At 46.4% G+C, this 23,186-nt stretch overlaps 1 protein-coding gene across 2 annotated transcripts in view; it reads right to left on the reverse strand.

The window, feature by feature from the left end:
• ADNP (activity dependent neuroprotector homeobox) overlaps positions 1–22,710 on the reverse strand; it is a 44,505-nt gene extending 21,795 nt beyond the window's left edge. The window contains exons 1-2 of one of the 2 annotated variants that reach the window (XM_077460528.1): positions 22,398–22,710; positions 18,660–18,837 (exon numbers count right to left, since the gene is read on the reverse strand). The gene's annotated coding sequence lies outside the window, so the exon portion shown is untranslated. Of the gene's footprint in view, positions 1–18,659; positions 18,838–22,233 lie in introns of both variants that reach the window. The other variant, XM_077460527.1, reaches the window with a different exon arrangement.
• Between the last annotated feature and the right edge of the window lie 476 nt (positions 22,711–23,186).

Below are 23,186 nucleotides of genomic sequence, written 5' to 3' on the forward strand. Positions count from 1 at the left end.
GTTTTAAGGGTTTGCGCCCCCCCCAACTAGGTAGATTTCCCCCCCCCACTTATCCTTTACCAGCGATAGTTGTCCAATACTGGATTTGCCCTTACTTTGTGTCCTTACAGGGTAGGAAACAATAGAACTCTCCTTAATGGGGCCACAGCATTTAAAACCTAAACTTCACCCTCACCTAACCAAAATTCTTCCAACTTCGGAAAACAGATGTATATAAAAGGGCATGTGCATGTTCATCTCAGACCATAGAAACAAAAATACTACGCATTCCCCACAAATCCTTGATATCTAGGAGGCACTGGTCATATCACGACTGTGGTATGAAAAAAAGAAAACATTTTACACAGCAATATTACTGCTGCCAATTGTAACTACAACTTCAAAATAAAACCAAGGAATCCAAGTCAGAAAATTTTAGGAGACAAAAAAAAAAATCAAAAAAAAAAAAAAAAAAACACACACAACACTGAAAGACTGTTCAAGATGGTCTTGAATGCAAGAGTAGCCAGGGGACATGAGAGCAGGAGACTAACCATCGAGAGGCCCTGGATGTCTAAGGGGTCTCGAGAATAGGAGACTTGCTCAATAAAGAGGTCCAGGATAGTCAACAGTTCCTAAAAAAAAAAAAAAAAAAAAAAAAAAAAAAAACACAACAGTAGCATGCTCAACACGGACTGGATGGCCAAGAGTCCCTCAAGAACAGGAGACTGCCCAACAAGAGGCCCTGGTTGACCAGTGATCCCTCAAGAACAAGAGGCTGCTCGACATGAGGCCCCGGATGGCCAAGGGTCCCTCAAGAACAGGAGACTGCTCGACAGCACACAAGAGGCCCTGGATGGCCAACAGTCTTTGAGAATAGGGGACTGCTAAAGAGGCCCTGGAAAGCCAAGGGTCCTTGAGAATCCGGCACTGGGAGGCCTGACTATAGGAGAGAATGTTTGCCAAGAGGTTCTAAGATTGTCATCTGGCCCACTAAAAAGGAGAATAAATGCTATGACCCAGAACTGCCAGCGGGCGAATTATAGGAGACTAGATGGCAAGAAGCAGTAGACAGCTAGGGGGCCGACAAAATGAGACTGCTCAGCAACAGGCCCTAGATCAGTGATGGCGAACCTTGGCAACCCAGATGTTTTGGAACTACATTTCCTATGATGCTCAACTGCACTGCAGAGTGCATGAGCATCATTGGAAATTTAGTTCCAAAACAACTGGGGTGCCAAGGTTTGCCATCACTGTCCTAGATGGACAGGAGACCAAATTAGAGACTGCTCATGAGGAAGCACCGGATGGTCAGATTTGTTCCAAACCCGAGACAACGTAATTAATGCCTCCGTATTTGATTTATGGTTCTACATCATAACATCTAATCCTATCATTAGCACTTTCATGAGAACAAGATTTGCATATTTTAGCTCCACACCATGCTATACTTGAAACTAGTGGTGTGCCGCAGAAACATATCGGCCGAAAGAAAAAAAGTGCTGATAATGCAGCCAAAAAGGGGGCAGGGCTGCCCACCACGTGTCATCCTGGCACGCCAATGTCAGAGTCAGCCCTGCCTCCCTACTCTCCTTGCGAGTGTCACGAGATGCAGCCTTACCCGTGCCTGGTAGCGCAATTTCACGCTGTGATATGAATCGCCGTTCAGCAACTGTAATGATGTTCTGCCCCCTAGTCCGCCTCTTGATAGACGGCACACTGATCCAATGCCGGGAATTATTGTGTCGCGTATCATACAAAGCGGGACATCGTTACATCGGCTATTCAGATCCAGCTCTGTGAGACAGCACGAGATTGCGCTACCAAGCACTGGCAGGCTGTACCTCATGGGCACTGATGAGGCTCCACTGATCTCCTGTACCATGTCTGCTAGAGGTGCACCAAGTGGAAATTTTTCCAATACTATTAGCAATGCCGTGTACACACAGCCGGACTTTGACAGACTAGGTCCGACGGTCTTCCCGGACGGACGGACTTGGCCACACACAATCACACCAAAGTCCGACGGATTTAACCGTGATGACATACGACCGGAGTAGAATAAGGAAGTTCATAGCCAGTAGCTGCCCTTTTTTTGTTTTCGTCCGTCATAGTATACAGATGAACTGATTTTTTTTGACCAGACTTGAGTCCGTCGGAAATATTTGAAACATGGTCTAAATCTAAAATCCATCTGCTTTTTCAACAGCAAAAGGTCAGATGAAGCCCACACACTGTCGAATTGTCCAATGGATTCATTCCGTCGGACCTTTGCTGTCGAAAAGTCCAGTCGTGTGTACACGGCATAAGACAAGAGATGGTCAGAAACTGCAGACTGCATTTTTTTTTTGAGCTTCTCTTGCACTAAAAAGATGCCAATAATGGCCAACAATAAATGCGTATTAGTTTAAATTGATATTAAAAGTGGAATACAAATTATATATAAAAATATAAAGATTTTTTTTTAAACTTTCGGTTTTTCGGCAAAGTGCATCCTGCATTTTCGGTACCAAAAATCTCCATTCGGTACACCCCTACTTGAATCTCAAATCAGTCTGAAAACATCCCACTGGGGTGATCGGTAAACCTTTGTTTTCTAGAATCAACCTGTAATGAGACTCATTGCTCATAGACCACGGCTCTATCGCTATAGATGAAACAAATCAATGTTATTGGTTTGGCCACTTAAGACTCAATTATGCTACAAATCCAACTGGAAGGGATGTAAATCCTCGGTAGAATCACTAAAAAAAATAAGTACAATAATAAATAAAGTCAACAATAGGCGTCTGAAGGCAAGATGAACTCTTTAATCATCTAAACTGAAGACCCTGAAGACATCTGGTTGGTTAACATGGTCCTTTCAGAAAACATCAAGCATAACGCACACCAAAAAAGGCAAATACAGTACAATGGGCACAACATGCTGTTCCTACAAACTTCTGTTTATGTGGTGTCAACTCTAGACATGGACTACAGCAATAAATTGGGACTGTTACCCAGAAACATCGCCCGGTTATATACAGCAATGAATACAAACCATATTTCTTTTTAGGAACCAACTGAAAAAAAAAAAAGAAAAAAAAAAAAAGGGAACCGTCTGTGGCCCGTGTCTGCCAGTCATGTTATGATTCAAGTCTGAATCCAACAAGTGGCTTCGGGACCAAATAAACAGGTCATATTTTAGCAATTAGTAGACAAGCCCAAAAGGGACCCAAGTGAGAAAACTAAAACTAGGTTAAAAAGCCAAGATGAGACAAATCCAAGGAGCCCAAAAAAAAAAATAAAAAAATACACCTGTGGCCCAACTATATTTATCCTTATGTATGGCTCGAAGGAAGCTACCTAGAATGACCTCCCACCCACTGTATACAATGAATTGGGCTGCCCAATTCAGTAGCCAAGCTAAAATGGGGAAAGAGCAACGTGGGAACAGATGAGATTCTTTCCTCTTTGCTTTAACTTTTATACCTTGGAGTATCCCATCTACCCTCATGCAATTCATGAAAACTGGCCCTCCAGGCCCCAACCGCCACATGGCCCTCCAGGCCCCAAACGCCACATGGCCCTCCAGGCCCCAAACGCCACATGGCCCTCCAGGCCCCAAACGCCACATGGCCCTCCAGGCCCCAAACGCCACATGGGATTCGGAAGAAATATACCATCACTTCCTGTCACAGATATGAGGGAAATTAAATAAAAATCTGGCAGGAGTTCTAGTCTTCCTCTACGCTACTAAGGAAAAGCAACATTGTGTCACCGATGGGAGATTTACCCCTACTTCCCGTGTGGGGAAACTTAGCAGAACAGGAAGTGTGGGGGGGGGGGGGGGGGATGGGATCTTTATAATGGAGCCACAGTTCGCAGTAAACATGGGGTTTCAGCCTTCTCAAATGTATCCAAAACTAATTAAAAAAAAAAATAAGGTTACGATTGCTTTGATATCTGACTGCAACATCACACAATACCCGGAAGCAACAAAAACCACCAGTGCAGAAGTGATACTGGCACTAAAAAGACCTTTGAGGTTCAATAATGTGCAAAAACCCATAACCAAAAACTCAGTCAAAACAGACCTGTACCCAAAAATAAATAAAAGCTATAAAACAGCAAAGTGAAGGGGGGTGATTTACTAAAACTGGAGAGTGCAAAGTCTGGTGCAGCTGTGCATGGCAGCCAATCAGCTTCTAACTTCAGCTTGTTCACTTAAGCTTTGACAATAAAACCTGGAATCTGATTGGTTTCTATGCAGAGCTGCACCAGATTTTGCACTCTCCGGCTTTAGTAAATCAACTCCCAAGTATCCTTATTCTTGGCAGTGTTGGTCACATGACAATGCAGTAGAACTGGCCACCTGGGCAACTTCGCCCTACAGCTCAACTCCAGGCATTTTTAATTTTTGTATAGATGGGAAGGGTTAGGACCTCTTTCAAGGTTTAGGCCCCTTTCACACATGCGGATGATATGTCCGTATTTCTTCCATCCGTTTGCGGATGAAATACGGGCATACATTCATCCCTATGGGATAGCGGGTGTCTGCGGATGAACATCCGCAGACACCCGATTTCCTCCGCCTCCGCAACAGTCCGATTCTGCAGACGGAGGAAAATCCTATTTTTCTATCCGTCTGCAGAGCGGATCGGATGAACACGGACACACGGTCCGTGCTCAACCGATCCCCGTAGAGGAGAACGGAGAGCTGACAGGGCGGTCCCTGCACAGTGTGCGGAGACCGCCCTGTCCGCAGCCAGCTCAGCAGGGACAACGGAGCGATCCCCGCTGAGCGAGCGGATCATCACGGGGCGGATCATTACTGATCCGCCCCGTGTGAAAGAGGCCTTAAATCTCATCTTCACCACCATTGGTGAAATTTCTACTCACTTCCGGTCTTATCCAACAAATCAACTGAAGGAACGCCTAAATCTCTACAACAAGGACAACAGCAGCAATAAGATCCCAACTCACTAAAGATACTACAATGTTTTTTTTGCTTCCTAGAACCCGTCTAAAGCCGAGATCACATGACCAGCGCTGCATCACATTAAACGCTAGAACTAAATTAAGGGGACGTTTATGAATCCTTTCTATGTCAACCATTACTCCACTTTAACCAATAAAGCATAATAAGGATCCACTATGATTAGGCCCTGTTGGGCCGGGAGAAACACGTGTAGTGTGACCACTTGTACACGAAGCACTGTGGTCTTGGCCCAATATTATTCAGTGAGGACTGATATCATGGAAGGGGATGTAAATGAGTGCAGCCTCAGTGTTTATAGACAGTACAATGAGACCAAAAGATGCTTAACTAAGTGCCTGCGTATACTGAGCCATTTGGGGCAAGACAGCTTACCATCACTTATCACTTTTTAAAGATATAGTATGTGAATCCTTACTATCCAATCAAAAAAGATCAGTAGCCTAAAAAGCCACCAAGTCTACACAGCTATATACCAACCATATATGCCTGAGGGATCAATTTTTCAAATGATAGTTCCTCACATTCAACCGTCAATATATACTATATCATTGACTTCCTACACCATAGACAAGAGGCAGAGTCTGGAAAGTACCTAAATGTTTTTGGAAAAAATCTCTTGTTCTCTTGCCTGGACTGCGGCCTTAGAGACACACAATAAAATCAACCCGGGGTTCATTTCTGTAATTAAGACCACAACCGTCCCGTACTTAGATCCTCATTTCTGTTCAATATAAAATTATGTTCAATTGTTGCATTTAGGTAAAAATAAATAAAATTACCAAAAAATACTGAGGGTAAGTGAATACTGGTCACAATACTTTAAAGTGGTTGTAAACCCTTACTAACCACTTTTACCTACAGGTAAGCCTACATTAAGGCTTACCTGTAGTTCCAAGAAATATCTCCTAAACCTATACGGTTTAGGAGATATTTGCCCGAAGACAGGCACCGCTGTCTACGGCGCGCAGGCGCACTGAGCGCGGCATTTCCAACAACGGAGCTGCCGCGCGTGTCGGCTCCCGTGCGCATGCGCAGGAGTGACGTCATCGCGGCTTCGCCGAATGACAGCGGCGGAGCTGCGAGATCCCACCGAGAAGATGGACGCTCCGGACTACAGGGGACAGCGGTGACTTCGCTGGCTCCTGTGTCAGGTAAGTGACACATAATGGGCTACTATGCGATGCATAGTAGTCCATTATGCTTTGCCTTTGCAGGGAATGAAAGAGGAAGTAAACTCATCAGGGTTTACTTCCTCTTTAACCTATAATAAATCACACTGGCCTCAAGGCCCATTTTCTCCAAAATGGGCCTTGTGGCCAGTGTGATTTATTCTGGTAATCTTGGTGCTTTCTATATACTCCTAAGGCAGAGCAATCTAGGTTAAAGTAGTGTGTGTAATATATATAAAAATTATTTTACACACACATTACCAAAAGTATTGGGACACCTGCCTTTACAAGCACATGAACTTTAATGACATCCCAGTCTTAGTCCATAGGGTTCAATATTGAGTTGGTCCGGCCTTTGCAGGTATAACAGCTTCAACTCTTCTGGGAAGGCCGTCCACAAGGTTTAGGAGGGTGTCTATGGGAATGTTTGACCATTCTTCCAGAAGTGCATTTGTGACATCAGGCACTGATGTGGACAAGAAGGCCTGGCTGAGTCTCCGCTCTAATTCATCCCAAAGGTGTTCCAATCGGGTTGAGGTCAGGACTCAAGTTCCTCCTCCCCCCCCCCCCCCCCCCCAACTCGCTCATCCATGTCTTTATGGACCTTGCTTTGTGCCCTGGTGCGCAGTCATGTTGGAACAGGAAGGGGCCGTCCCCAAACTGTTCCCACAAAGTTGGGAGCATGAAAATGTCCAAAATGTCTTGGTATGCTGACGCCTTAAGAGTTCCTTTCACTGGAACTAAGGGGCCAAACCCAACCTCCACACCATAATCCCCCCTCCACCAAATGATTTGGACCAGTGCACAAAGCAAGGTCCATAAAGACACAGATGAGCGAGTTTGGGGTGGAGGAACTTGACTGGCCTGCACAGAGTCCTGACCTCAACCCGATAGAACATCTTTGGGATGAATTAGAGCGCAGACTCAGAGCCAGGCCTTCTCGTCCAACATCAGTGCCCTGACCTCACAAACGCGCTTCTGGAAGAATGGTCAAACAGTATATAGTATTGTTTGTCAAGCAACTTATTGGATTTTTTTTTCCAGTTTTGCACCAAAGAAAAACCTCACAAATTATTCTGCCCTTTGTACGAAAACCTGCTTGCAATAGAAACTTTTTCTGAACTGCTGCTCAAGCATAGCAGACCGTGTAGTTTGTGTGGGCGTGTCACAAGAGGGGACACACCCACTTCCAACAAAATGGGAACAAAGAACCAACTTATAAAGCATGGACTATGTGAATTCAGCTTAAAAAAAAAAAAACAAAAAAACACACACACAACACAAAAACCAAGCATACATTTACTTTGCGTTCTTCCTGGACAGTTAACTGCAACAAGGTGACAGCTATACAGCGCACAGCAGGTGAAAAGAAAAAAATTCTATTGGCTCACAACATACAGTTTGGAAGAAAAGAAAAAGTCATTCAAAACAAACAATATCCTTTTCATCCTGTAGATGACACAATACATCCTTTCTATATTAAAAGCACAGAGAAATGAAAAAAAAAAAAAAAAAAAAAGTGTTAAAGTGACCCTGTCTTTACGTCTCCACCCTGTAGAAAGCGGGAGGTAAACCCTCAGCTTTCCAGGTGCCGTGTTGCCAAACTCCTCTCCAAATCACCGGAAGGCCATTGGGAAGCCAATGCTTCCGGCAGAGTGGATCTCCATGGTCTCCCCCCCCGCAGCGCTCATTCATTCACCCCCCCTGAATTCACACCAGCGAGGAATACCGGGAACCATGGAAAGATCGATGACAAGTCCGCAAGTGCTGGTCTTCCAGCAGATTTTTCAGAGACCGTTTAGAATGATTATAGGAGGAGCTCCAACTACACTGTAGAGGTTGCTCGTTATTGGGAAACATTTTCTGTAAAACCGCAACAGTGTCACTTTAAAGAGCGCCCATTGTCAAGGCCTTGTTCACACACTTATCCCAGGAAAGGTCTCTTCACAGCACACCAAATAGTCCAATGTTTTGTTGCCAATTGAGTAGGGAAAGGTTACAATTGATGCACAACGATTACACTTATTACCAAACATATTAAAAGCGGAGTTCCACTCAAAAATGGAACTTCCTCCTCCAGTGTCACATTTGGGACCTTTCAGGGGGGGGGGGGGGGGCAGATACCTGTCCAATACAGGTATTTTGCTCCCACTTCTGGCATAGATAAGCCCAGCCACCCACGGGTATCTACGTCACTTTCTGCACCCTCTCTGTCCCCCCTCCGCTGTCTTCTGGGAGACACACAGGTCCCAGAAGACAGCAAGGACCAGTGGGGGGGGGTCGCACAGCGCGACCCGCGCATGCACAGTAGGGAACCAGGAAGTGAAGCCACAAGGCTTCACTTCCCGATTCCCTTACCGAAGATGGCGGCACCTCCACCCGAGAGCCGAGGTGGCTACAGGTGCCGACATCGCAGGCGCCCTGGACAAGCAAGTGTCCTTATTTAACCACTTGCTTACTGGGCACTTAAACCCCCCTCAGTCCCAGACCAATTTTCAGCTTTCAGCGCTGATGCACTTTGAGTGACAATTGCGCGGTCATACAACACTGTACCCAAATGAAATTTTTATCATTTTTTTCCCACAAATAGAGCTTTCTTTTGGTGGTATTTAGTTACAGCTCTGAGTTTTATTTTTTGCTAAACAAACAAAAAAAGATGCAAAAAAAAAAAAAAAAAATCATGTTTTAATAGTTTGTTATAAAATTTTGCAAACAGGTCATTTTTCTCCTTCATTGAAGTGCGCTGATTAGGCGGCACTGATAGGCTGCATTGGTGGGCACTGATGGGCTGCATTGGTGGGCACTGATAGGCTGCACTGGTGGGCACTGATAGGCTGCACTGGTGGGCACTGATAGGCTGCACTGGTGGGCACTGATAGGCATAGTTAAGGCGGCACTAATAGGCACAGATAAGGCGGCACCGATGGGCACAGATAAGGCGGCACTGATGGGCAAAGATGGGCACAGATAAGATGGCACGGATGGGTGGCACGGATGGGCACTGATAGGTACCACAGATAGATGGGACTGATGGGCACTGATAGGTGGCACTGATAGGTGGCTCTGATAGGTGGCACTGCTGGGCACTGATGGGCGGCACTGCTGGGCACTGATGGGCGGCACTGCTGGGCACTGATGGGCGGCACTGGGGTGCAGCACCTGAGGCAGATTTTGGGTGGCACTGTGGGTGGCACTGCTGGGTGGCACTGTGGGTGGCACTGTGGGCACTGCTGGGTGGCACTGTGGGCACTGCTGGGTGGCACTGTGGGCACTATGGGCACTGCTGGGTGGCACTGACAGGGGGGCACTTACTTTATTCAGGATGGCACTGCGGGTGGCAGGTGGGCACTGGCAGGGGGCAGGTGTCCTTTTATATTGCTGGCCGTGATCGGGACTAATGTCCCGAACACGGCCGCCGGCGATCGGCTTTTTTTTTTTCTCCTCGCGCTGTCAGCGCGAGGAGGAATACTAGCCGATTACCGGCTCCGTTTTATCACATGATCAGCTGTCATTGGCTGACAGCTGATCACGTGATAAGGGGTCGGGATCGACCCCTTACACGGATCGGTGATCAGGCGAGTCTCACGGACTCGCCGATCACAGAGCGCGCCGCGCGCGCCCCTTAGGGGGCGCGCAGGCCGCTCGTAACCAGGACTACGTCAATAGACGTAGTCCCGGAAATGTGGGTCCGCGCTATTGCCGTCATTTTGCAATAGCGCGGATCCCAAGTGGTTAAAAAAAAGAAAAAAAGAAGAGTCAGCGGCTGCAGTTTTTTTGTAGCGGCTGACTTTAAAAAATAAATAATGAGATTTACCCCCGCCCCCGAGGACCGGTGAAGGGGAGATTCTCCCGCCCCCCCAAGATCACCATCGATGGTGAGATTCTCCCCCCCCCCCCCCCCCCAATATCACCATTGATGGGGGGAGATTTTCCCCCTCCCCGGAGGACCGTCGCAGCTCAAATATAACAGCTCCAGGGAAAAATAAACATCAATCATCCCACTCCCTATCCCAATGATAGAAGATTACTATTGTAAGATTTCTCTTTGGGTCTTGCAACAATCACCTACAATCGGGGGTTATGCAAGGTCAACCAGAGAGACTGCACAGGGCTGACCATCTAATCATTCTTAGGTGAGGGGGGGGGGACCATTTCCATTTACCATTTTCACACCCAGTGAGAAGGCGGGTCAAATAGAAGTCCATTGCAGATTTGTCACTATTCCTCCACAGAAGGGACTAACATTCGAGTAAACAGACCCGTTACAGGTTACCGGTCAGCTTGTCGGAGGTTGTGCTGGTTGTAGCTGACAAGACTGTCCTCTGCAATCAGTTATATGATATAGACACCAAGAAATCATGAGAAATACAGACAAATGAAGGTGCAGCAACTGGCATCATTGTCCTAAGAAGGAAGAAGTGCCACTTCCATGTCTAGTTCCTGGCGGAGCAGGATTGTGACATGTCAGGAAAGCAGAGTCAGGGCTACATCCATGTTCACTGCTGGAGGAGGCCACATACACACTTCCACTCATTACAACCATCCATAGCTACATATTCCTGGACTTCTTACTCAACAAAAACACGTCTCTGGCCTGATACAGAGCAGAAACAGGAACTCGCTGTACAGCAAGAAAGAGCCGCCCCTCACCCCCCTGGTGACATGTAGCGCCACCTGCTGATCAAACATAGTATTACACAGCTACTAAAAACAAAGAACCTATTGGAAGTCGTCAGCATGCTGTTCTGTTCGCCATCACGTCCGTTTACAGAGAAGCTCTGGAAAGCCCATTACACAGATTTTACATTGCCTGCACATACTCCATTATCTACTACTTAGGCAGGCCGTACATGGGTTGAATTTGAAAAGAATTTTCTTTTGAAAAATCTTATCTAAAGAATTTTTGTTTGAATTTCGCACCATTAGTGGAGCTGCAACTGCCGAATTTCATGCGGCCATCAAATTTGAGTAAATCGGACATGTTGGAATTTTTTTTGAAAAACCTAACGATTTTCTAATCAATGATGGGAAAATCATATGTGAAAAAAAAGAAAAATTCCCAGAAAGAAAAGAAGATTCCCAGAAAGAAAAGAAGATTCCCAGCCACGAAGATTATTTTTTGAAGCAACATGGAGGTGAAATTGAAGGCTTGGTTGGTCAAATTTCGAAATCAATGGTGGCGCCATCGGATCACAAAAAACGCACTAATTTTCTGATTTCCAAAAGAAAAAAATTCTTTTGAAATTTGACCGTGTATGGCCAGCCTTAGACCTGTCCTGAGAACACCCACTGACTTTCAAATGAGGAGAGAGCTCTGCAAATTCAGGAACCTCTCTACACATTGTACTTAACACTGTGGGATGTCAGAAGGGAGTAAAGAAAAGGCCTGGTTTGCATATGTGGCGGTGGTCATCTCCCCTCTGAAAAACAAACTGTAGTGGATTGCTTTTCAGAGACACTTCACAGGCAGCTCTCTGAGGTAAGACCGTGTTAAGCATTGAAAGCCTGCTGCACCATTACATGTGCATGGCTCTCCATTAACTTGCGTGGTTTTTAGCAGCGCTATGTACTGAATGCGACCAGTTTCTCCACATCATGACTGCAGCAGTAAGTATCAGTACAGCCACTGACCAGGTTAACTGCAGCTGGGGAGGGGTGTTAAAAATACAACATAACTGCCTGCTTTTTACTGCACGTAGGTATAAGACCCCTTTCACACCGAGTCCTCCCAGGCGCTATTTTTAGTGCCACTTTACCGTCGTTTTAGCGGCACTATTCAGCCGCTAGCGGGGTGGTTTTAACCCCCGTTAGCAGCCGAAAAGGGGTTCAATCCGCCTGCAAATCACCACCGGAGCGGCGTTTTGCCAGCGGTACCGCAGCACTGCCGCATTGATTTTAATGGGGAGCAGTGGTGGAGAAGCCGGCGAGTTGACTGCTCCAAAGAAACTGCTGGCAGGACATTTTCCGTGACAGTGCACCGCTCCAGTATGAAAGCCCGGAGTGCATGGAGCCGCTGTTTTGGGGTGGTTTGCACTGCAGGCGCTGTTTTTAACTCTATAGGACCTGCAAAAAACACTCCAGTGTGAAAGGGGTCTAGGGCTAGGTTCATACTAGGCGTTTGCTTGGGCACGGACAGCCCATTCCTTCGATTGGGGCCACGGTGCCCCATGAAATGCAGGTTGAAGTCCCTGTACCACTTTGGAAATCGCAGTCCGCACAGGAACTGCAAGCACAGCAAAACTTCCCAGTGTGTGTGCCATTAGGATTAATGCCACCTGCCCGCGGGTCCCACGTTTGTATTGTTTGAATTTGTGCAGGTCCTGCAGCGGCATCACCCACACAGGTGTGAATTTGAAGTAAAAAGTGATATTTGAAGTCCCAACTGACCTTTTAAATATCAGCTAAATTTATTCCTGATCTATTGAAGTAAAATAGGTGTTAAAAGACTTACAGCTGGTTCTCTTTAGAATAGAAAAGCCTTGCTGTGTGTGGAAGGTTTTAAAACTAGAGCTGTCCAATCAGAAGGAAGCATCAGAGAGCGCTGCATCACAAGGTTCTCTTTCTGCGGCATGCTGGTTTTGTAAACCTTTTGTTTTAATGTACCTGGAATGTATTAAGCCCGATTTAAACGAAAAGTGCAGTTGGGCTTTAAGAGAGCCAGTATTCCAGAGTAAGTCCAACTCCAGCCAAATTATTTTCAATTTTTTTTTTTTTTTTAATAGGAGACAGGCTGAAGATTTTGTGAGAGACTGTGCTGTCTGCGCCCCAATAAAGGGGATTGCCCTTTGCTGGGTTTGGTTATAGCAGTCACCTGGACAGGAAGTAAGAGGGAATTCTCCATGTGGACACACACAGCAACACATTTTATATGAGAGATCCAAACGTTCCTCATTCTATTACAAAATGTGTTATTACTGTCTGTGCCCTTGTAAGGGGGAGTGTCCTTCTTACTTCCTGTTTTCACACCAATCCATCAGACAGGAAGTGGAAAGAAAACTCCCAAAAAAAAAATAAATAAATAAATAAAAAAAATAAATAAAAAAGAGACAAAGAGCAAGAGAAAAAAAAAAAAAAAAAAACTGACAGAGCTTCCAACCCTTCCACATTATTTCATAGTAAAAAGTGGAGCTGGACTTTAAAGCGAAGCTCCAACCCCCTTCTAAAAATGAAAAAAATAAAAATAAATCAGCAGCTACAAATACTGTAGCTGCTGACTTTTTATATTAGGATGCTTACCTGTACAGGGATCCCGAGGTGTCGGTACCCCAGCATATTTTTGAACTGGCTCTCGGGTGTCGACATTTCTGGTAAGAGAAACCAGATGTGAAGCCAGCGCATGCGTGAAGTGCACTGCGCTGAATGGCCTGGCGGCCGTGGGAGGAGACAGAACTTCCGGGAGACCTCACTACGGTACCTGCCGCCCCCCCCAAAAAAAAGGTGCCAAATGTGGCAGTGGAGATAGGAAGTAAACAAGCTGAGCTTCCCCGTTTGGGTGGAAAAAAATCCCCCACACAACACCACAAACAAACTGGTGTACTTAGCAAAACAAATCTAGTATGCTGTAAAGAGTGGATAAAGTATTAGGCCACATCATTATCATTACGACCAAAAGCATGAGACAGACAGTTCAAATCCCACCATGGGCACCATTAACATCCAATAACAGTAGGTTGTCTTCCACTCGATATTGCTCCATCAGTTACAGAATGTAAACTTTAGTGGGACTGATCAATGTCCATCATAGAAAACAAGACACAGACTGACCGATTCATGCCTCTCACCATCTGACTCTACAATATAAGCAAGCTAGTGCCTGTATTATATTTGCTTTAAGATTAGAAAGGGCTTTCACATTCAAATAGTAATAAAATGAATGCTAATGTGGAGTACAGGCAGTCCCTGGGTTACAAACAAGATAGGGCCTGTTATTAAAGCGGAGTTCCTCCAAAACCCCCAAAAAATGTTGGTAGCTGCAGACTTTTAATAATCGGACACTCACCTGTCCTACAGGCCAGTGATGCGGGCGTACGAAGCCCCACTCCTCTCCACTGCACGCTTACTGTGTGTGCCCGGCTGTGGCACGCACTGCGCTGTGTGCTGTGAATGGCCGGGCAGAAGATTGCAGGGAGGAAGGGGGGGGGGGAGCGGGCTGAGGGGAAAGAGGTGAACTTCCTTCCAGCACGGCGCGGCCAGGTAGGAAGTGGGAGCTGGATGACTCCTAGAGGGAGAGGCATGATGGGATTTGTAGTTCCAAAACAGCTGGAGAGCCGATATTCCCTACCCCTGCTCTAGGATATGTGTGGCGCCATATTCAATTTAAAAAAAAAAGCTTTTTGGATAGCATAGGGAAGGGTTAACATCCCAGAAGATTTTCCTTCACTTTCTGTCCCAATGACAGCTGGATTTTAAAAAAAACGTTGGGTTGCTGTGGAAACAAGGATTGGCGATAAAACTTCAGTGGAGACATCTTTTCCCCATAACTCTTACAGGAGAGAATTTCCCTTCCTAGGGGGGAGATTTCCTCTCACTTCCTGTTGTCTCCCTCCATTTGTAAGTCGGAGTTGTTTTTAAGTCAGTTGTTTGTAACTAGCGGACCACCCGTACTGCCTAAAGGAAGAGTATTATTCCCCTCCATGTCCCTCTTAGATGCACCAGGGCTACAATATATTTCAGCAAACTTCTGAGAGGTGGGATGGAGGATACCAGGATGATGGGGGCGGGGGAGGGGGGGGGGGGGTCCCTAACTCTGTCCAAAACTCCTGCATTTTATGTTGAATTGACTTAAAGAATTAGAATTCAGTTTGGATTATCCAAGGCTCTGTTAGAAAGACTTCCCTGCACTTCCTAGTTTTACCAGACAGGAAGTAGGGGGAAATCTGTAAACAGAGCGAATAAAAGCCAATAGGAATTTTTTTATTTATTTTTTTATTTCTGCCAGTTGCTGATATTCCCTAAATGGACTGTCTAATTTAACTGTTAATTAGGCTGTAGGGGGTCACAAATCTCTCAAAACGAAGTTAAAGCCTCACAGAGGTTCTAACTCTCCACTGAAAAACCTCAAAAAAGATCTAGGACATGCACTTAAAAAAGAAAAAAAAAAGAAAAAAACACGTTAGTGACAATGCACACATGGCAGTACATAACAGCCAAATGCAGCATTCATGACCCTGTGCATCACCTTCACCAGAAGCTGAAGACCATCTCTGAGACACACTGCAGCATAGTACCGACCACCACCAAAAGGCCGACTATTACTTGAATATTTGCGTGGTCAAAAAATAAACACACACACACACACACAATTTCTAAAACTGCAAATGAAAGTTGACATAATTCAATAAAAAAAAAAAAAAAAAAAAAAAAAAAGTTTAAAGAGCACCTGTCATAAGAGACATGGAGGCTGGCACTTGATCAAAAACAAATTAGCAACTAATCAACAGTCACTTAGACAAACCAACATTCCTTAAAAATAAAAAAGCAAAGCCAGTGAAAATTGACAGCGTGTTCTAACCTCCTAGACATGGCAGGCCTCCTTAAAAGTCACCCTGGTCACACAAAGCTTTACCTGCAACAGAAGAGCAAACACTCGCCTCTCTCACCAAGATAAAGCAAAGCGTCCATCCTTTAGCACTCCTCCCACCAATCCTCGTGTCATTCCTCTGTCCCCCTGAAGCAAGGCTAGCGGTCAGTGGGAGGAACCAAAAAAAAAAATTGCAGCAGGGGACATGTAAGCTTCTCAGTAGAATCAACCCAGTGACACTTTGCGGCAGGAGAAGTGAGGGCTAGACTCTTCATTTGCAGATACAACTTTGTTGCCAATATTACATTTTCCTGTCAGGGTCACTTTATACTAATCCTGTAGTCCGGGTGCGAGGCCTGGGCCTCTTCAGTGAAGACCTAGACACCCAGCATTCAGGACACAGCCCGCTCCCCCTCTACAGAAGTCTGGAGGGTCTGCGCTGGGTCTCACATTCCCACTACTCCCATCACAACTGCTAACAAAAAATAAAAAATAAACGTCTAAAAATCATTAAATATCAATAATTTCACCTAAAACTCCTCACACAGTAAGGAGTCTGAGCCATGAGGATAAATACAAAGTAGTACAATTTTAACCTCCTGCTGCCCATCTAACACATGTGTGATGGCAAAGAGGGTGGGAATTGATGCCCACATATGCGATCATGGATGGCCAATGTGCTGTGCTGAGAGCGTACACCCAGCAGTGACTGGCAGCTCTCTTTTTTTATTTCTATTTTTTTGTGAGGATCAGGAGCTGCCAAGAAAGGCAACCAATCATGTGACTACCACTGACAGTGGTCACATGATCAGGAAGTCTGTCCTACTCCCAGATTTAAAGGTCCCAGAGGGTTATATATCCCCGGTCAGATTTCCACCACCCCTATGTATTCCATTGGAGATTTCCCTTTACTTCCTGTTCCACAGCCAAAACAGGAAGTGAGAGGAAATCCCTGTAAATTAAGGGAAACTCTTAGGAACCCCCCCAGGTCACCAGAACTAGTGTCCCTATTGGAAGATTTCCCCTCCGTTACTTTTCCCTGGACAACCCAAAATTTGGGATTTTATTTTATTTTCACTTTCCAGGATAATGGTAAAAAGGACAAAGAGGATGGATCTCCCTAATTGGGGCACAGACAGCAATAAAAACTGACAGGGGTTCTAATCCCTTTCCACTCTATCCAAAAAAAAAAAAAAAAAAAAAAAAAAAAAAAAAAAAAAAAAAAAAGTTTTGCCTTCCCGTCTCAAACCTTGTACTATTAAACCCAAAAACGTAAATGTATTGCATACCAATTCATAGATGTGATGGCTGCATTTATTTTTTTTCCCCTCCATTTTCACCTGGTGATACACTCAGTAACACTTTCTGTCCTACAGTGCCGCCAGTCTGGATGGAGGAGCAATGGAGACACCCTTACACAGGAGCACGGTCAGTCTGGGGGGGAGGGGAGTCTGATGTACTAGCAGATTTAGATACACTAGCAAACTGAAGCCAAACTCTAGCTCACACATTTTTAAAGTGTTACTAAAAGTTGTTTATTTATTTTTTATTAAAATAAACATGTTATTCTCACTTACTCTGTGCAATTGTATTGCACAGAGCAGCCCCAAACTTCTTCTGGGGTTTTACGCCAGCGATCCTGGCTCCTCCTATTTGCATGTCCCCATAGAAAGCAGCTTGCTATGGGGGAGGGCACACAGTGCATGATCACTACCGAGCTGTGTGTCTATGGAGCCACTCTCCATAGACACGCAGCGGGGCTTTGCCTCATCACATTTGATTGACAACAGCAGGAGCCGAAGAGAAAGAAGGAGAAGGAAAGAGAAAGAAGGAAGGAAGGGAAAGAAGGAGAAGGAAGGGAAAGAAGGAAGGGAAAGAAGGAAGGAAGGAGGAGAAGGAAGGGAAAGAAGGAAGGAAGGAGGAGAAGGAAGGGAAAGAAGGAAGGAAGGAGGAGAAGGAAGGGAAAGAAGGAAGGAAGGAGGAGAAGGAAGAGAAAGAAGGAAGAGAAAGAAGGAAGGAAGGAAGAGAAAGAAGGAAGGAAGGAAGGAGAAGGAAGAGAAAGAAGGAAGGAAGGAAGGAAGGAAGAAAGGAGGAGAAGGAAGAGAAAGAAGGAAAGAAGGAGAAGAGAAAGAAGGAAGAGAAAGAAGGAGGAGAAGGAAGGAAGAGAAAGAAGGAGGAGAAGGAAGGAAGAGAAAGAAGGAGGAGAAGGAAGGAAGAGAAAGAAGGAGGAGAAGGAAGGAAGAGAAAGAAGGAGGAGAAGGAAGGAAGAGAAAGAAGGAGGAGAAGGAAGGAAGAGAAAGAAGGAGGAGAAGGAAGGAAGAGAAAGAAGGAGGAGAAGGAAGGAAGAGAAAGGAGGAGGAGAAGGAAGAGAAAGGAGGAGGAGAAGGAAGGAGAAAAGAGGAAGAAGGAAAAGAAGGAGGAGGAGGAAGGAAGAAAAAAAAAAAAAAAAGGGAGGGAGAAAAGAGAAGAGGATGAGCGAATGAGAAGGAGAAAAGAGAAGGAAGTGCACAGTGCTGATGTCTTCTCTTTTCCTTCACACGGGGAAGTCGGAGGACAGAAAGCTATAAAACATTTTTACCTTACTGCAGGGAATGCATTAAGGTAAAAAAAAAAAAAAGAACACTTTAATCGGATACGGCAAAGAGTTTTTGTTCCTTTACAAAGCTGATTTTTGTAAGCACCTCTGTCAGTGGAAAATGGTCTAGCTCATCTCTCTGCCACTTTTGTCTGGACAGCTTGGTTTATTAAAGGATGATGAAAAACAGGACTTGCTGGCTGGATCACCAAATGAAAACAGAAGAGAAGGTGTAAAGAGAGAAGAACGCAGCCATTACATCTCAGAATTGGTAAGCTGCGATATAATCAATAGCTTTAATAGCGATTTAAAGGAAACGCATAGCCGGCCAGCACAGAACCTGAAATACCGGCGCCAATAACGTATCAGCCTCACAAGTCTAGAAGTTTCCGGCGCTCTGACAGATCACTTATGAATGAGAGAAGTTGAACAAACCTTGTTGTGAACTTAAAAAAAAAAAAAAAAAAAAAAGTCAGACGATGGAAGCGGAGAGGTGGAGGTGTCGGCGCCTCTGGAGGTGGGTGGTGAAGTTGATGCGGCGGGAGGTGATGAAGTCCATACATCCAGGGGGTACGGGGGGTGGGGGGGAGGGTTCAGTCTGATGTCGGCCCACCTGGAAGAACAGAAGTAACAGAAGATATAAATACATGCAGTCAGTGATTGTGTGGCACACATGCTGAAAAGCAGAAGCAGGCTGTGCAGTGATTGATGGTTTGCAGAGCTCCATTGTATGAGTGTGGAGTGCAGACAGAGGGAGAGGAGGACCGGCACAGCTGTGATCACCGATCCTCTCCCGGACCTCTAGGAGGCGCTGCTGTGCTGCAGCTTCCTCCCCATCCCCCACCCTGCACACAGAATGCGCCCCCTACAGGTCACTGGAGCCCGGCTCTCTCCTCTCCTCCTCGGTGACACGGGCTGCGGTGCATTTTGGGTGGAGGCAGCCTTCACATTTCTCTACCCCCCCCCCCACCCCGATCTCCCCTCCCCCTCCCGATTACCGGACGGTGTGATATGAGATCGGTGTTGTAGCGGAGATCAGGAAGTCCCGGCCGGTGTTCTGCCTAATACAGTCCGCCCATCAAATGCTGTCCGCTCCGTACTGCGCATGCGCAGTACGGAGCAGCCGAAGCTTCGGAAAAACTCCGAAGTTGAACGGCGCCTGCGCCGTGAGTGGAGGAGGTAGCCCCACTATCCAAGCGGACATAGGGTTAAGAATTTTAGAGGGCCCCTCGCGGGCGAGCTTCGCTCGCCACGCTTCGGGCTCGGCCTCGCTGCGCTCGGCTCTTTTTTATTCTAACTCTATGTCCACTTGGATAGTGGGGATAGAACCTGGACTCACGGCGCAGGCGCCGTTCGTCCTCGGCAATTTTCGGAATCTATGTTCCTGTGTACGGCGCATGCGCAGTACGCAGGGGACAGCATCTGATGGGGGACACTATTTTACAAGACACCGGCAGCATGCTGGCAGAGCAGATCATCATCGCGCCTTTTTCAGCAGACAGGCTGGAGGGAAGGAGGGGGAGGGGAGAGCCGGGGATCCGCCCCCAAATCCCCCCTCCCCCCCCCATCATCATTAACCCTTTCCCGGCCGCCGCATTGCACACCGGGGGGGACCCGATCACTACCGGGGGAGGATGACAGGAGGCGAATCAGTGTTCTCCCCTCTCCTCCTCCATGTGTCTGTACACAGGAAGAGCTCCGCACCGGACTATGGAGGCGATATATATATATATATATATACATCCCTCCCTGTCTACCAATCACAGCCCGGCCTACACTGTGATATATACATACACTACGTGTGATCACACCTCTGTCATCTATACATCCCAGCACAGGGAATATGAATATATACACATATATAGGTGATCACAAGTCTGTCCTCTATACATCCCAGCACAGGGAATATGAATATATACACATATATAGGTGATCACAAGTCTGTCCTCTATACACCCCAGAGACACATTATATATATATATATATATATATATACACACACACATACATATACACACACAATATATATATAAAAAAAATGAGAGATCACTGTCCTCTATACATCAATCACTGCATTACTGTCTACATGGGACACACAGACATCACCCGGGCAGTACACATATAGGGAATGGATATATACTGGATGCCCCGGAGGAGAAGGAAACAGATTCCTAACTCCCCCGGGTATTATACAGAACTCTTCTCATATACATCCCTATAGAGATGCACAGTGCTCTCTATACTGGTCCCTCTATACTCTATAACTCCACATATAGCTATATATCTCTCTGTACGGGGGTCCCCTACATGTGTGTAGACAGATCTGTATGGGGGCCCACTATATGTGTGTAGACAGAGATCTTTATGGGGGTCCCCTATAAAACAACACACAGAGCTCTGCACAGCTGCTGCCCCAATATACATCCACTATATGTGTGTAGACAGATCTGTATAGGGGTCCCCTATATGTGTGTGTGTGTGTAGACAGATCTGTATGGGGGTCCCCTATATGTGTGTGTAGACAGATCTGTATGGGGGTCCCCTATATGTGTGTGTAGACAGATCTGTATGAGGGTCCCCTATATGTGTGTGTGTAGACAGATCTGTATGAGGGTCCCCTATATGTGTGTGTGTAGACAGATCTGTATGAGGGTCCCCTATATGTGTGTGTGTGTAGACAGATCTGTATGAGGGTCCCCTATATGTGTGTGTGTAGACAGATCTGTATGAAGGTCCCCTATATGTGTATGTGTGTAGACAGATCTGTATGAAGGTCCCCTATATGTGTGTGTGTAGACAGATCTGTATGGGGGTCCCCTATATGTGTGTAGACAGATCTGTATGGGGGTCCCCTATATATGTGTGTAGACAGATCTGTATGGGGGTCCCCTATAAAACAACACACAGCTCTGCACAGCTGCTGCCCCAATATACATTCCCTATAAGTGTGTAGACAGATGTGTTTGGGGGGCCGTGTGTGTGTGTGTGTGTGTGTGTGTGTGTGTAGACAGATCTGTATGGGGGTCCCCTATAAAACACAGAGCTCTGCACAGCTGCTGCCCCAATATATACACACACACAACACTTCCCCTATAGAGTTACACAGAGCTCTGTGTCCCCTATAAAATTAGTGAAGTGTATACAGAGGTGTACTCCATCCTATATACGTCCCAGTCAGTCGTGTCCCCTATAGAAGGTAGTGTCCAGTATGTCCTATAGATCTCAGTGATGTCTCCTATAGAAGGAGTGAAGGGTATACAGAGGTGTACTCCATCCTATACATCCCAGTCAGTCAGTGATGTCCCCCATAGAAGGAGGTGTCTAGGATAGAAGGCCCATAGTGGTGTATGCCATCCTATACATCCCAGCCAGTCGGAGGTCCCCTGTAGAACACATCTATGATGTCCTATAGATCTCAGTGTGTGCGCATCATTTCTTACCCTTCAGTCACAGTTCTCCTCCCCATACATCCCATTCAGTGAGGTCCCCTATAGGAGGTGGTGTGAAGTATATAGGGGTGTATACAAGGAGGTGTGAGGTATATAGGGGTGTATAGAAGGTTTGTGTGTGGGGTATATATGATGTCCTATATGTGTACTACCACTACCCAAAGGTGTCCCCTATATTAGTGTATTATGTGAGATATATAGGTGTGTGTGTGAGGTATATGGGGGTGTACATGAGGTATGTGGTGTATCTGATGTCACCCATAGAAGTGTATTATGTGAGGCATATATTGGTGTATTATGAGGCGTTCTCCCCCATAGAAGTGTATTATGAGGTGTTCTCCCCCATAGAAGTGTATTATGAGGTGTTCTTCCCCACAGAAGTGTATTATATGAGGTATATAGGAGATGTGAGGTATATATTGGTGTATTATGAGGTGTTCCCCCCTATAGAAGTGTACTATGAGGTGTTCTCCCCTATAGAAGTGTACTATGGGGTGTTCTCCCCTATAGAAGTGTACAGATCCCGGCGTGTCGGAGCCCTGCTCCCCCTATAGAAGTACCTATAGTTCCGGTGTGTCGGAGCTCTCCGGTGCCTATAGATCCGGTGTGTCGGTGGGTGATGAGGGATCTCCCCGCCCCGATGTTCGGTAGGTGGGTGATGCGGGGTGTTCCCGCCCTGTGTGAGGTAGGTTATCCGGTAAGTATTGTTGGTTGGGTGACTCACCCCTCCTCCTCCGGTTGGTTGGTCGGTGTGTCGGTGGCGGGGCAGACAATACCCGGCGCTGTCTCCCTCCCGCTGACCAATATGGCGGAGGAGAAAGATCGGATGTGTCGTCAGCGGCTCATTAGCATGAAGGGGGGACTCATTGTCCGGAGGGGGGGTCCCTACACCGAGCACCGGGGTTCTCCTCTCCGGTATGGAGGGAAGGGCAGGGGGTGACAAGGGGGACACGCCCCAGACGGAGAACACCGGGAGCTCGGCTCTGTCCTCGGTACCGGAGAAGCGGGGAGGACTTGTCTCCGCCAGGGGGCGCCTCGTCGGAAGGAATAGGGATCACTCCGCCGGCCGGGACTATTTTCTGGTCACGTGGGGGAGATGGGCTCAGTGCTGCGGCCATGTGGTGAGGGGGGAGGGGCTCTGTGCCTGGAATGTCTGCCTCATGGAGGAGCACAATGGCCCTAGGGGCCCAGCCATTAGCCAAATGGAGGGCCTATTGGGGGGTCAGGGGGCCACAGAGCAACTTATCATAGTTGTAAATAGGGCTTAATTGTCTCTGGGAGAGGAGGCGATGGCCTCCATTGGCCCAACTGACTTGTCCTTGGCCACCATCACTGGAAAACCATTTTTTTTTTATCCAACCAATCAACAATAACCACAAGGTTGGGGCCCTACAACTGCACAACACTCCAGCCAACCAGCCTTGTGCAGCCTCCATGGACCCATATTCACATAAGCCAATGAGAGTTGCAAAAGGACCAGTTGGCCAATGCCCATTGGCTAGTGAGTAACCAG

This window comes from Lithobates pipiens, unplaced genomic scaffold (genome assembly GCF_037356315.1).
Source record: "Lithobates pipiens isolate NorthernLeopardFrog02 unplaced genomic scaffold, aLitPip1_a1.2 Scaffold_28, whole genome shotgun sequence".
NCBI lineage: Eukaryota > Metazoa > Chordata > Amphibia > Anura > Ranidae > Lithobates > Lithobates pipiens.